This window comes from Corapipo altera, unplaced genomic scaffold, assembly GCF_003945725.1.
Source record: "Corapipo altera isolate COAL_440 unplaced genomic scaffold, ASM394572v1 98, whole genome shotgun sequence".
Taxonomy (NCBI): Eukaryota; Metazoa; Chordata; class Aves; order Passeriformes; family Pipridae; genus Corapipo; species Corapipo altera.
The window spans coordinates 2,065,308-2,076,714 of record NW_020884914.1 but is presented as its reverse complement, the minus strand read 5'-3'; the positions used below and the strand labels follow the sequence as shown (position 1 = coordinate 2,076,714).

At 40.5% G+C, this 11,407-nt stretch overlaps 1 long non-coding RNA gene across 1 annotated transcript; it reads right to left on the bottom strand.

The window, feature by feature from the left end:
* Positions 1 to 2,271: 2,271 nt before the first annotated feature.
* Positions 2,272 to 5,383, bottom strand: LOC113952725. Its single transcript, XR_003529634.1, has 3 exons — positions 5,205 to 5,383; positions 4,025 to 4,180; positions 2,272 to 2,378 (listed from the first exon to the last, which is right to left on the bottom strand). It is a non-coding gene; the product is annotated as an uncharacterized LOC113952725 (long non-coding RNA).
* Between the last annotated feature and the right edge of the window lie 6,024 nt (positions 5,384 to 11,407).

Here is an 11,407-nt window from a genome sequence, read left to right as displayed (position 1 = left end):
CAGGAAGATGTGGAACAGACAGTTGTGCTGCTGCCAACAGAACCAGACCCCGGCTCAGGAGAGTGCTCCAAAGCAGCTCCTGGATTGGGGAATGCTGCCTTCATGCCAGTGTCTAATGTGAGGGATGACTGTTCCCCAGTTGTATGTCACCCCATGGCCATTGCAGGGTTAAACCAAAGCTGTCAGGAACAAAGCCCACCTTGTGAGGAGTCAGGGTCAGACTGCTGGAAAAATGGAGCAGTGACAGTTCCTCACTCAGTGACAGCAGGACCAGCCACCAAACATTCCTGATGGGACATGTGTTACCCCATTGCCTGTCTGTGTGGATGTAATGTGATCTGAGGGACTTTCTTTTCAGTGGTTTAAAAATGGATTTCTAAAAACTTAAGACCCTTTTTAAAAATTATATTAATGAAAAAAAAAGGTTGGTTTGTTTGTTTTTTAAAAAAAACCAGTTGTGGGACTGTGTACTGTGTTTGTGAAATCAAAGTCCTTATGGATGCAGGCAAATAACTTAGATTGTGTATTTTTCAGTAAGAGTAAGAGCAGGAAAGCACTACAACAGGCTAACCATAGAGGCTAAAGAATTTCCTTTGTTTCTTGCTAAAATGGGTTTGATAAATATCTGTCATAGATTACATCAATATTCTTCAGTCCTTAATGGAAAGGATGTATTAGTCTTTTGCCATCTGTTCCAAACCTCTCTTTCACTGATGCTATGAGAAATAGAGAAACCCCTATATGTTTTTTTCCAACATCATCTTTCAAATCACTTGATTTTTTGTTTTGGTCATCTTGTATGATTTCTTCTCTGATCACATATATTTGTCTCAAGAAAATAAATGCAGTGAATGGATAAAAGAGGAAAAATACTAAGCAGTAAAGAGAGGTAAAAAGATTAGAGACAGGAAGGGGAAATAATTGTGTAATTACAGTATTGTGTGTGCAGAATCCAAAGGGAATGCTCTCGCTGTGATAGAGTGAACTGCTGCAGGAAGCAGTAGGTGTAATAGAGAGGAAAGCATGAATAAAGCAGGATAACAGAGCAGGTAAGGGGAAATTCAGAAAGCTTGTGGGAGTTGAAAGAAGGATGAAAACAGCCAAGGGAACTAAGAGAGAACAGCTGACAAAGAGAGAGAGAAGCTGAAAGGGGACTGGAGGGGAGCAGATGGTGGGTGGGGTGGGCAAAGCAAGAAAGTGGAATAGATGAAAAACTAGTTCAGAGTAGTAGAGACAGAAAACAGCAACATCCAGGGAGAGCTCAGTGTAAGGACTGGGGCTGGGGAGTGCTGAGAAGTGCTGAAGGAAGCTGAATCAGATGATCAGAGACAACAAAGAATTAGTGTTTGAGAAGAGCAATGTAATGTCAAGCAGAAGAGCCCTACAAGAGGTTTTCAAATCCTTTAGCTAAATCTTGTTTTGGAGCTGCTCTTGCCACCAGCTCTACTGGTTCCTTTTCCAGGCGCTGGTTACTTATTCCAGTGTTTTTGTTCTTGGCAAAGCTTTTCAGTTTTATGAGGAAAAATGGGAAAATAAGTAAAAATTTAACCACGGGGTAGTAAATCTGCAGTCTGATGGTTAAACACTTCCACTGTGTTACTCAGAAAAAGGGGAGTTTTAAGTGTTCTGGTTAAACAGCTTGAAATACTTGGTGGAACAGGAACAGATTTGTTCCCCAGCTTTGTTGCAGACTCAGAGCCTGTTTGGAACTGACAGTACAGTGCCTTAGCTGTGCAAAAATCAAACCCTGCAGGTACCAGTTGTTCCAGTGCTGGAAATCATAACTATGGATCTTGTGTCTAATGGGAGTGAAAACCTGTAAGGAAAAGCCTAACGGAGTGGAGGAAGAGTCCAGCCTCTGCTGCAAACAGCTATCCTCCATTTCACTTAGTGGAAAATTGAGGAGGTAAAGCTGTGCATTCCCTGTGGACTATTGGGATTTAACTTCATGATACAGAAATGCAAATATTCTCAAAAGTTCTGCTAGGGTCCTTTGTTTGCCTCCCATGAGAGTCAAACTGAGATTCTATTCCATTAGGGGAAGAATGGGATAGTCTTTCCCTTTCTTTCAGATCTTCCTTATATAATTTTTGCCCATGTTTTCATGCATGGGGATATAATTATTAATGCTGATTTTTAAAGTATTCCTGACTAAATCTTGTATGTTGGTATGAATACAGTAAGTAATTTTTCTTAGAATTATTATTCATGGTCCAACAATTCCAGGCAACTGTCCTGGTACTCACATCACTTAACTCAGGTTTCCAGGATGCCCCAGGAACTGCAGGAGGGAAACACTTCTCCCACTGGGACCTGAGACAGGTGGGGTCCCAGCTCCAACTGCAAAGGCTGTGACTGTCCATACACAGAAAGGAAAACTGAAAATAGAAAGGAGACAGGAAAGGCTTCCAGTTAACCAGGACACACATGGAGAGTCTCACCCCAACTTCCTTTGAAGATTTCTCCGGTGTGGTTTATGAAACTTGTGTAAGCAAGCAAGTTTATTCTCAGATGCACATGATAGAATGGAAAAATTAAATTTTGAAATAAGTATTTTAGCCCTGCCTTATCAAAGATCTGTACCTGCTTTTCTTCCTTTTCCTTTTCACCCTGTATCTTTGGACCTGTTGGCAAATTTTAGCTTTTCTGGGGCTAGACATCTCAAATGTACTTCTTTTCTTTTTTTTTCCTTTCAATTCATTTTATTCTGTGAGATGGGAGATAGACCATGAGAATACCACCCACTGAAAGCAATAATAGAAAGTTGTTTAATTTTACATGAGAGAATATATATGAAGTGAAACACTGGAAATCAGCCTGTATTATATCACTGCTCACTTATTTGTAATACTTTGTCTGCTGTTGTAGGAGGATCAGTTGAACTTCTGGGGCAGCAGAGTTCATGACTTTTCAGATGATATTTGCATTCATTTAATTAAGTTATTTTGCAGTCAACCTCATGACTCTGGATTTCAGTGGTCAAACAGTTAATGGCATGTATGCTTAGGCACTGTTTAATTTATAATTTGGCTATGCAGTGGAAAGAAAGAAGGGGTGCATGATCAGATTCTTTAATAATAAATATAATGGCTCTGACACATAATTTGTATTAGAAATCAGATCAGGAAAAAAGTTTTGGATGTTCCTGTTTCTGAAGTTTGAAGTAGAAATTATTATGAAAAATCTCTCAGTCCCTGAAATGTGTCTTAATAAGAGAAAATAAGTCCTGACAGAGACCAACCTGGAGCCTCTCCCTGGGCATGGAAGCTGTATGAAAACAGTCTTTTTCTTCCCTCAACCACTTGAACAGCAGAGTTAAATCAGCTCTGGCTGCCAGAGCTTCTGTTGCATGAGCAGCCCTGAGTGCCAACTGGCCCATGGAACCATCTGAGGGGGTTTGGAGGCTTTTTAAGCAATTATCATTTTGATCTGGAGTATAAATGATCCAAATCCTTATAAATGTTCAGTATATATGTAAAAAGCCGCGTGCTTTATTCAGGCAAGGTATTTTATAAAATTCTTGTGAAATATTTCATGTAGGAAACATTTCATTTAGGATTTTACCAAAGAAAGCAATTCCTGGTTGCAAATAGTACAACATGTACGTGGCTGTTTTCAATGATTTATTTAGCTTTCAGGGTATTATATATCTAAATAGAATGGGAAGTTAAAGTTGTTTTTTTTTAATTTACTGGAGTCATCTTGAAAATCAGAAGCCAAAGATTCTGGTAAACACTAGGAAGACTTGAGTATTGAGTCCTGTGTGGTTGTTGAAGATTTGATGCACATCTGAGCATGTTTTGGACAATGTTTGCAGCTCCTCAGAGAGGTAGAATCATAAAGAGGGGGTGAATTGAACTTTTCACTGCATCCCTTCATTTGAAATATCCCAGAAGGTGTTTGTTCCAAATAAGTTTGTATAAAGAGCAATTACTCTAAAGAGAGAGTCCCATATTTTTTAAGGACAGTTAAGGAAAAAATCATAAATCTGGGATAAATCGAAACAAAGAGTGCAGGTACTTACCCAGATAGTGGCATATTTCTCCTGCATTACTGAGCTGAAGTGTAAGGCAGAGGTGATTTACAGCTACAGAATCCCATTGCAAATCAGAGACTTCACACAGAATGCAAATAAGAGAACTTTTTAGGGTTGGTCACCATATGAAAAAGTAACATGTGCCTGTTTGGATCAATTTGCTGTTTCTCTCCTTAAAATATTTTTCTTTCAACACCAGCCATTGTTTTGGTTTGACCCCAGAAAATCCTGTTCAATCCATGGTTGGGATCTAGAGTGGAAGTCACTTACTGCGCTGATAGTTTCTAACGTGTCTAAACAGTGTTGTTGAAACACTTTACACTTGGCAGAAAAAAACCCTCAAAAACTGGCACAATGGTGTAATTATTGATGCATACAAACTAATTATCTGTGCAGAGTTTTCATCCAAGGACACTACTGAAGTGGTTGTTGCCAAAATGTTTGTTAAAATCCGTATTGAGGCAATTCTGCTGAAGTGTTTTCGTTTCCAGTGCTGTTTCCCCGTGCACACACTTCACAAAACACAGGGCAGTGGGTACATCTAACAAGCCTGTGGAAAAAATCTGATCCTGGGCCTTCTCATTGAGTGTTTGGCTGAGATTTCCCAAGGAATCCAATGGAATTAGCACTCAGGATTTGTGTCTAAGGGGTAGCACAGTGCCTGATTCCTTTAACATATTTTCATGTGAGGAAGGTTTTCAGGTTTCTGTAATCCAGGTCTTCCTTAAGATTTATTCTGTAACTGTTCTGTGCCTGGAACTTGGTCTGCACTGCTGAGAGCAGCACTACAATGTAAGAAAGAGAGAGAAGTAGAATTAAACAAGCAAATTGCAGATGTATTGGGTAATAAGATCTACTGAATTCATACTCTTCTGATCTAAACAAGGCCATCTAATTTTCTAATTGCAAACCAGATTTTGGGGCAAGTAACTTTAAGTTAGAGAAAAAATTTATTTCAGCTTAAAAGCATCCACGTGGTACAGGGAGAGACATGAAAGAGCTTGTTGAATTTCCAGCTGTTGCTCTTTAAAATAAGGAGCTTCTCAAAGAACTGTTTTCTGCAAGTTCAAAGCAGAACATTTTACTTTCCAATTCTGTTTGCTAGAACTTGGATTTTCACCTTTGTTTTCTTGTCTCAAAACTAAAAAATTAGATATGTTTACAGTACCCCCTTTGTGAGTTGGAGGGGAGGAGTCAGGCTGGCCTCTGGGTGGCATCGCTGTCTCCAGGCTGTGGTGCAGCTGGAGCTGCTTTTCTCACTCATCCTTCTCCTTTCAGTCCTACCACAGCAAGCCCAGAGTCCTTAATGAAACTTGAGTCTTGTGCTGCCTTTCCTGAAGGAAAAGAGATGTTTGGTTTGGAACAAGAGTCAGCTGTGAAACCATCCAGCTGTGTACTACCCTGTTATTTACCAGTCCTGCTTCTTGGAGCAGCAGAAGGGCAGTGTGGTGTCACACAGCCCATGCTTTGGGGAAGGTTCCAGGCAGGCTGCTCTGCACAGGCCTGTCCAGCCTTGACCAGACACCTCACCCTGCTCTCCTGTTTTCCCAATGCCTCCCACAGTTTTCTAACCAGAGGGTAGATTTCCATGGCTTCCAGCCCACTGTACAAGTCACCCTTTTTCTTGCTGTCCGGGTTGAACAGGCTCAGACGTGGTGGGCTCCCCAAGTTGCAGTTGAGCACTGTGTGACTTGGGGGTGAAGGGTCCCTTGGCTCCTCTGAGCTGCAGCAGGTGCTGTGACATCAGTGATCAGCAGTGATGACCTGGCTGGGCAGTGGTTGCTTGTGCATAAGTGTCACAATTTTTCCTCCTCCACTAATCCTCCTACCTCCAGTAAACCACTTATTTGACAGCAGTGTAGTAGCTCTTCATTTTTAGCCTGATATATTGCTAATAAGTGTATCAATGTGTTGTTTAATCTAAGAACTGGGGAATAGTGTTAACTTAATGTGCAATTACTGTGTGGTGGTTAATAACATTTACATATTAAACATCAAAAAGTGATTTTGCCCGTAGCAAATAGAACTAATCTTAATCATTTTTGGGATGCTCTGGCAATGCAGTGACCCAGCTTTATTGCAGTGCTAGTGCCATTAACAATAAGATCTGGGTTCTGGAAGTTGGTAAGGTCTGTAAAACATTATCACTTTCACATTTGAACTTTGTGTTGGCAGAAAATCTTATTTCATTCTGTCCATGTTTTCTGTGTGGTCCTGTGGATGGTGCTTGGGGCATCTCTCACAGGGTGCTTTGTTGCTCCCAAGTGCTGTAGTACCAGTGATTGTGGTACACTCCAAATGTCCTCTTTTATTCAACTCCTGCTACATCAGGCTTCCCAAAATGCTCACCTGGGGATGAAATGCCTGTGATAATTTTGGGACAGAGAAGGGCTCACTGACATGGTTGGCTCCATTGTTGCTGTCTCTAATGAAGCTGATGCCAATGGCTTATAAAGAAATCAGCAGTGTTCGCTTCCAGGGATATTCCACATTTTCCACCTGTCTGTGCTTATCAGTGGGCACAGATCCTGATCTCAGTGGCTAATTTCTTGTGGATTTGTGTGTTTTGGTCAAAAGCAATCCTGTTTGCCTAATCCAAATGCCACTTAATTCCCCCCCCCGGCCCATCAATTGTTATGAGCCTATAGTATTCATTCCACCACTGATAATTAACTGCATGAAAGTTGACATAGCCTTGAATTTTAAAACAGATTTTCTAACATTTGTAAACAACAGTTAGCAGGAAAAAAGGTAAAATTGTATGTGTCATTCTGTTTTCTACCATACACAATTTGCAGTTCAAAGTGAATATATTGAAATGAACTCCCCTGCAGCTACTGTTTACAGTAGCCTTCAAAGAATGAAGAAAGCTTTTAAATAATGTAGAATATTACATGACTTATTTTTCAAAACACATGCACTGAATGTTTCAGAGTGAAATGTCTGTGTTTCAGATTAGATGGATTGCAGACAGCTGCTGTGTTTGCTGAGTGCTACAGATGGGATGGAAAATAAGTGTAGGGAGAAGACTGAGAAAATGAAGGATTCTTAGGAGTGCCTTATGACTCAACAGCAGTAACTTAAAGGTGGATTAGATTATCTCAGGCATCATCTTGATAGCTAAGGAAATCTCACTCTCTCTTAAAGGCAAAACCAAATGTGGTCTCTGCTGTTTCATATGTGTATTTGCTCTAAGTTTTCTGGGAGAGAGAAGTGCTGCTGCTTGTATTCTCTTCCCCAACTTCTGCTTGTTACCTATTCTGCTTGTTGTTACCTATTACTTGCACTTCTTGTCTGTGCTGTTCTCTCCAGGAAACCCTTTGGTGTTATTGTCATTGAAGTTATTACAGAGTTTAAGATGCAGATGGACATTTCTCCATTAGATCATATTTGAGTCTTTTTAGCCTGGAATTCTTTCTCTTGATACATTTGTAATGAATTAAATGCTGCTCATGTGCATGTATAGGTGCAAGATAAGTACTGAGAAGACTGACTTGACTTCACACTGGCTAATCAGCCACATATCTACCCACCTTTTTCTTTTTTGCATTTTAAACTAAACCTTAGGCTGTCAAAAGTGCATAGCTTCCACTGTGAAAGACTGCTTAAATTTAACAGAAAGTATATCTACACAGACCACAAGAATTACTGCTTGTAAAAGTGTGGTAAAAGATGCTAACAGAAATATAACTGTGTATTTATGGGATAATTAGGATAATTTTTTATTTGACCTCACCTCAGCCAGTAAATGAGTTATGCCCTGAGCAGAAAGATACCTCACATCTTTTCAAGTTGAAATTCCCTTGTGGATTTTGTGAACTCACTGGTTTTACACTCTTTTTTGGTTTGTTTGTGCTGCTAGCATGTTATAAATAACCTCTTTGACTGATCACACAGGTTGAGACCTACCAGTTCTAGAAACTGTGCTGTGTCTCCAAACAGCAGAGCATGAGAGTTATTTCCCAAGAGGAGTAGGGTTGAGGCGTAGCCCTGTTTCTGCCTTCCCATCCAAAAAAAGCTTACAAGAGACAAAATCATTCCTATCCTAAGAATTATAATCTGCAATAACCTGCTGCAGTAGCAAGAGCTTTGCTGATAATTGATGACCATTGGTGCAAGAAGAGGAAAGCTTTCTTCTCGAGGAAAAACCAATACTGTGGGAGCTTTGAGGTGTCTAAGAAAAAATGATATTTGTGTTAGAAATAGCAAACAACAGAGAGGCATTCTATAAACATAAAGGTGGGGTTTTTTGTTGATTTGTTGAGTCTTTTTGGGCATTTGCACCATCCATATGACCTCTTGCTGGTTGTTCCTGAGTCTGTACCCTCTGATGGCTTCTGATCTTCAGTGTTTTCCTGCTGCTTTTTCCTTTTGTTTTTCATGTCATGGTGGCTCTTTGAATTCAGAGCCTTGCTCAAAGCCTTGTTTTAAACAAAACTGGAAGGTGTCTCCAGCTCTATCTGTATCCAGTAACCCTCACAATCTGATATAAAGCAAGCTTCTATTACACATGGCTCAGTGCCAGTAGAGAGAGCAAGAGCCCATCGGACAAGATTTTCCTTCTTTGTAGGAATTTAGTTGCTACTTGGCAAAAATCAGGTGGGTGACAGACATGAGGTAATGCCCTGGGTGGCACTTGCACATCATCTGGTTCCAACTCTCCTCTCCTTGGGCAGGGACACCTTCCACACCTTTCAGTTGCTCAGAGCCCCATCCAACACTTCCAGGGATGGGGCATCCACAGCTCCTATGGGCAACCTGTGCCTCACCAAACTCCCAGGAAAAAATTTCCTCCTGAGGAATACTTTATTATATGATGTATATCATATATACGTATATCAGCATAAATTTTTAATTTCTTTTAATAAAAATTAGTTGTTCAAAACCAGTGACTAGCTAGTATTCTCTAGACTGAAAATTGAAATTGGGTAGATAACTTTTTCCTCCCTCAAGAGTGAAACTACAGTAAATATGAGTTATTCCATCGCTATATTATTTATGACACCTTCATAAATGCTGCGTTTTGCAGAAACAGAGTAAAAGAAATGGATCTTTAATATTTATATCACAGTGAGAGTTAATGAGAGGCAAAGAAATGTAGTTTCTTGCAATAGGAGGTAACATTATTAAAATCTTTCCCCTAATTGGGTGGAAAGAAGTATTCTGATGAATATGCAAAAAACACCTATTTTTCATAACACGTTACAGTAGCTGGAAACAACATTCCTCTGTAATATTCTTCTAAAAATTCGGTTGGGGTTTAGAAATATGCTTCCCAGCAGGGTAAAATAGCCTACGTGGAACTCTATTCTGCAGTGGTTTGGTTGTTTCCTTATTCCTTAATGTCAGTAGTTTGAAGGAAAAAATAAGAATAATGGCACGGAAGCCTTGGGGCACATGGCTGCTAATCTGTGCAGCTGAGAAGTGAAATGAAGATGAGGAAAAGGTTTTTTTCAGCTATGAATTATTATGTTTCTGTTCCTTGAAGACTGATATTTAAAGCCAAAGCCCCCTGCTTGTTTATTACCTGAAACTGGTCCTCATGAGTGTCTTTCTATCTCTCTTACAGCTGTATTCCTTACTGTGAGTGAGCTGTTTGGCTGTGCCTTAACAGCCTGGCTCTGTGCCAGTGGCTGCTCTGCCCAGCTTTGCCTCCCAACGTCCCACCAGCCCTCTGGGATACCCCGGACACTGGGATCCCTCATGGCATTGTGCTGCCTTAGGTGAGGGGTCAAAGTCTGAACAGCTTTTTGGACATACCCTGAGTATAAACTTGGCCGTTTGACAAAAAATGTGTTCATGTACTTAGGATTTTAGAATTTAGGTTGGCACATATTGTCTTACATGGCCATGGATAAAATTCCTTTTCCCTCTAAGATTCAGTTGTGGCTTTCTAGACTAGGATAACAGTGTTGTACTAATTTGAGAAATATTCTGCAGAAACTTATACTAAAGATATTAAAAACAAGAATAGTGAGATCCTTCATGTGTCCCCTCCTGGGCTGTAGGTTTTGTTACCACAAGGCAGGGAGATAAGGCATCATCCCTTGTCCAAGAAATAAACCAAAAAAGGAATTAACAGAACTGTCCAGGGAAAAAGCATGCACTGTTTGGCTCCTGCAGTACAGTCACCTTTAAAAATAAGTCTAGTTTTTTAACAAAAAGACTACAAAAGTAACATTTTTTTATTGTAGTATTTGTATTATTAGGTACACCCATATCCATATATATATATTCGCATCTTGATGGTCTGTGTAAATAAAGTCAAGATTATCCATGTTTATGCTTTTAGGTTTTGATGGACTTCATTAATCAAGCAAATGATATGAAGGGAATGTGCATTCCTCTGAGGCTGCAGGTCTGTTTGATTGCTTCTTTTGGTAAAAAAGCAAATACTGACAGGCATTTTTTCTGTTATACAGTGTGGTGTACCTGTGATTTAAGAAGTGTAATCCATCATTTTCAACTGTTCTACTGGCATACATAAGTAGTGGGGGAAACACATCCTGGGGAGTAAAAAATTGAGTCATACAAAATAGGTTTGTGTTTAATATCAGTGAAATGTTTTCCTTCCAAAGCGGAAGTTTCAGCCAAGAAAACTTAAATGCAAGTCTATTTAATTTGGTAATACCTATTGATTTGTGTACTATTAAGCTGAACAATTACACTATATTTCATGTTGTTCTAAGTCTGAGTTATTTTACAGATAACTATGCCAAGTGTGCAAAAAGCTTTTTATTATTTTCATAATTATTCTGGTCCTCTGCTTTAACTACTCTTTACATATGTGAGTCTCAGATGCAAGATGCTTTATGGTTACAAAGTGTATTTCTTGGCAATGCTATGGAGTCAGTGGTAGGGCAGCTGAAACCTCTGTATGCTGTAAGAGGATGTTTTGGAGTTGGGTGCTAAAGCAGTGCAAGGAAATATGTTCTGAGGTGCAACAAGGCCAAGTGCCAGGTCCTACACTTCGGCCACAACAACCCCACACAGTGCTACAGTGTGGGGGAAGAGTGGTTGGAAAGGAACTCGGTGGAAAAGGACCTTGGGGTGCTGGTCCAGCGTGGCTGAACATGAGCCAGGTGTGGCCAAGAAGGCCACATCTCTGCCTGTGGCAGCAGGACTGGGGCAGGGTTATCCCTCTGTACTGGGCACTGCTGAGGCCACACCTCGAGTGCTGTGTCCAGTTCTGGGCCCCTCAGTTCAGGAAGGACATTGAGGGGCTGGAGAGGATCCAGAGAAGGGCAATGGATGTGGGGCAGGGTGTGGAGCACAGGTGTGATGAGGAGCAGCTGAGGGAGCTGGGGCTGTTTGCCCTGGAGGAGGCTCAGGGGGGCCCTCGTCGCTCTCTACAATCACCTGAAAGGAGAC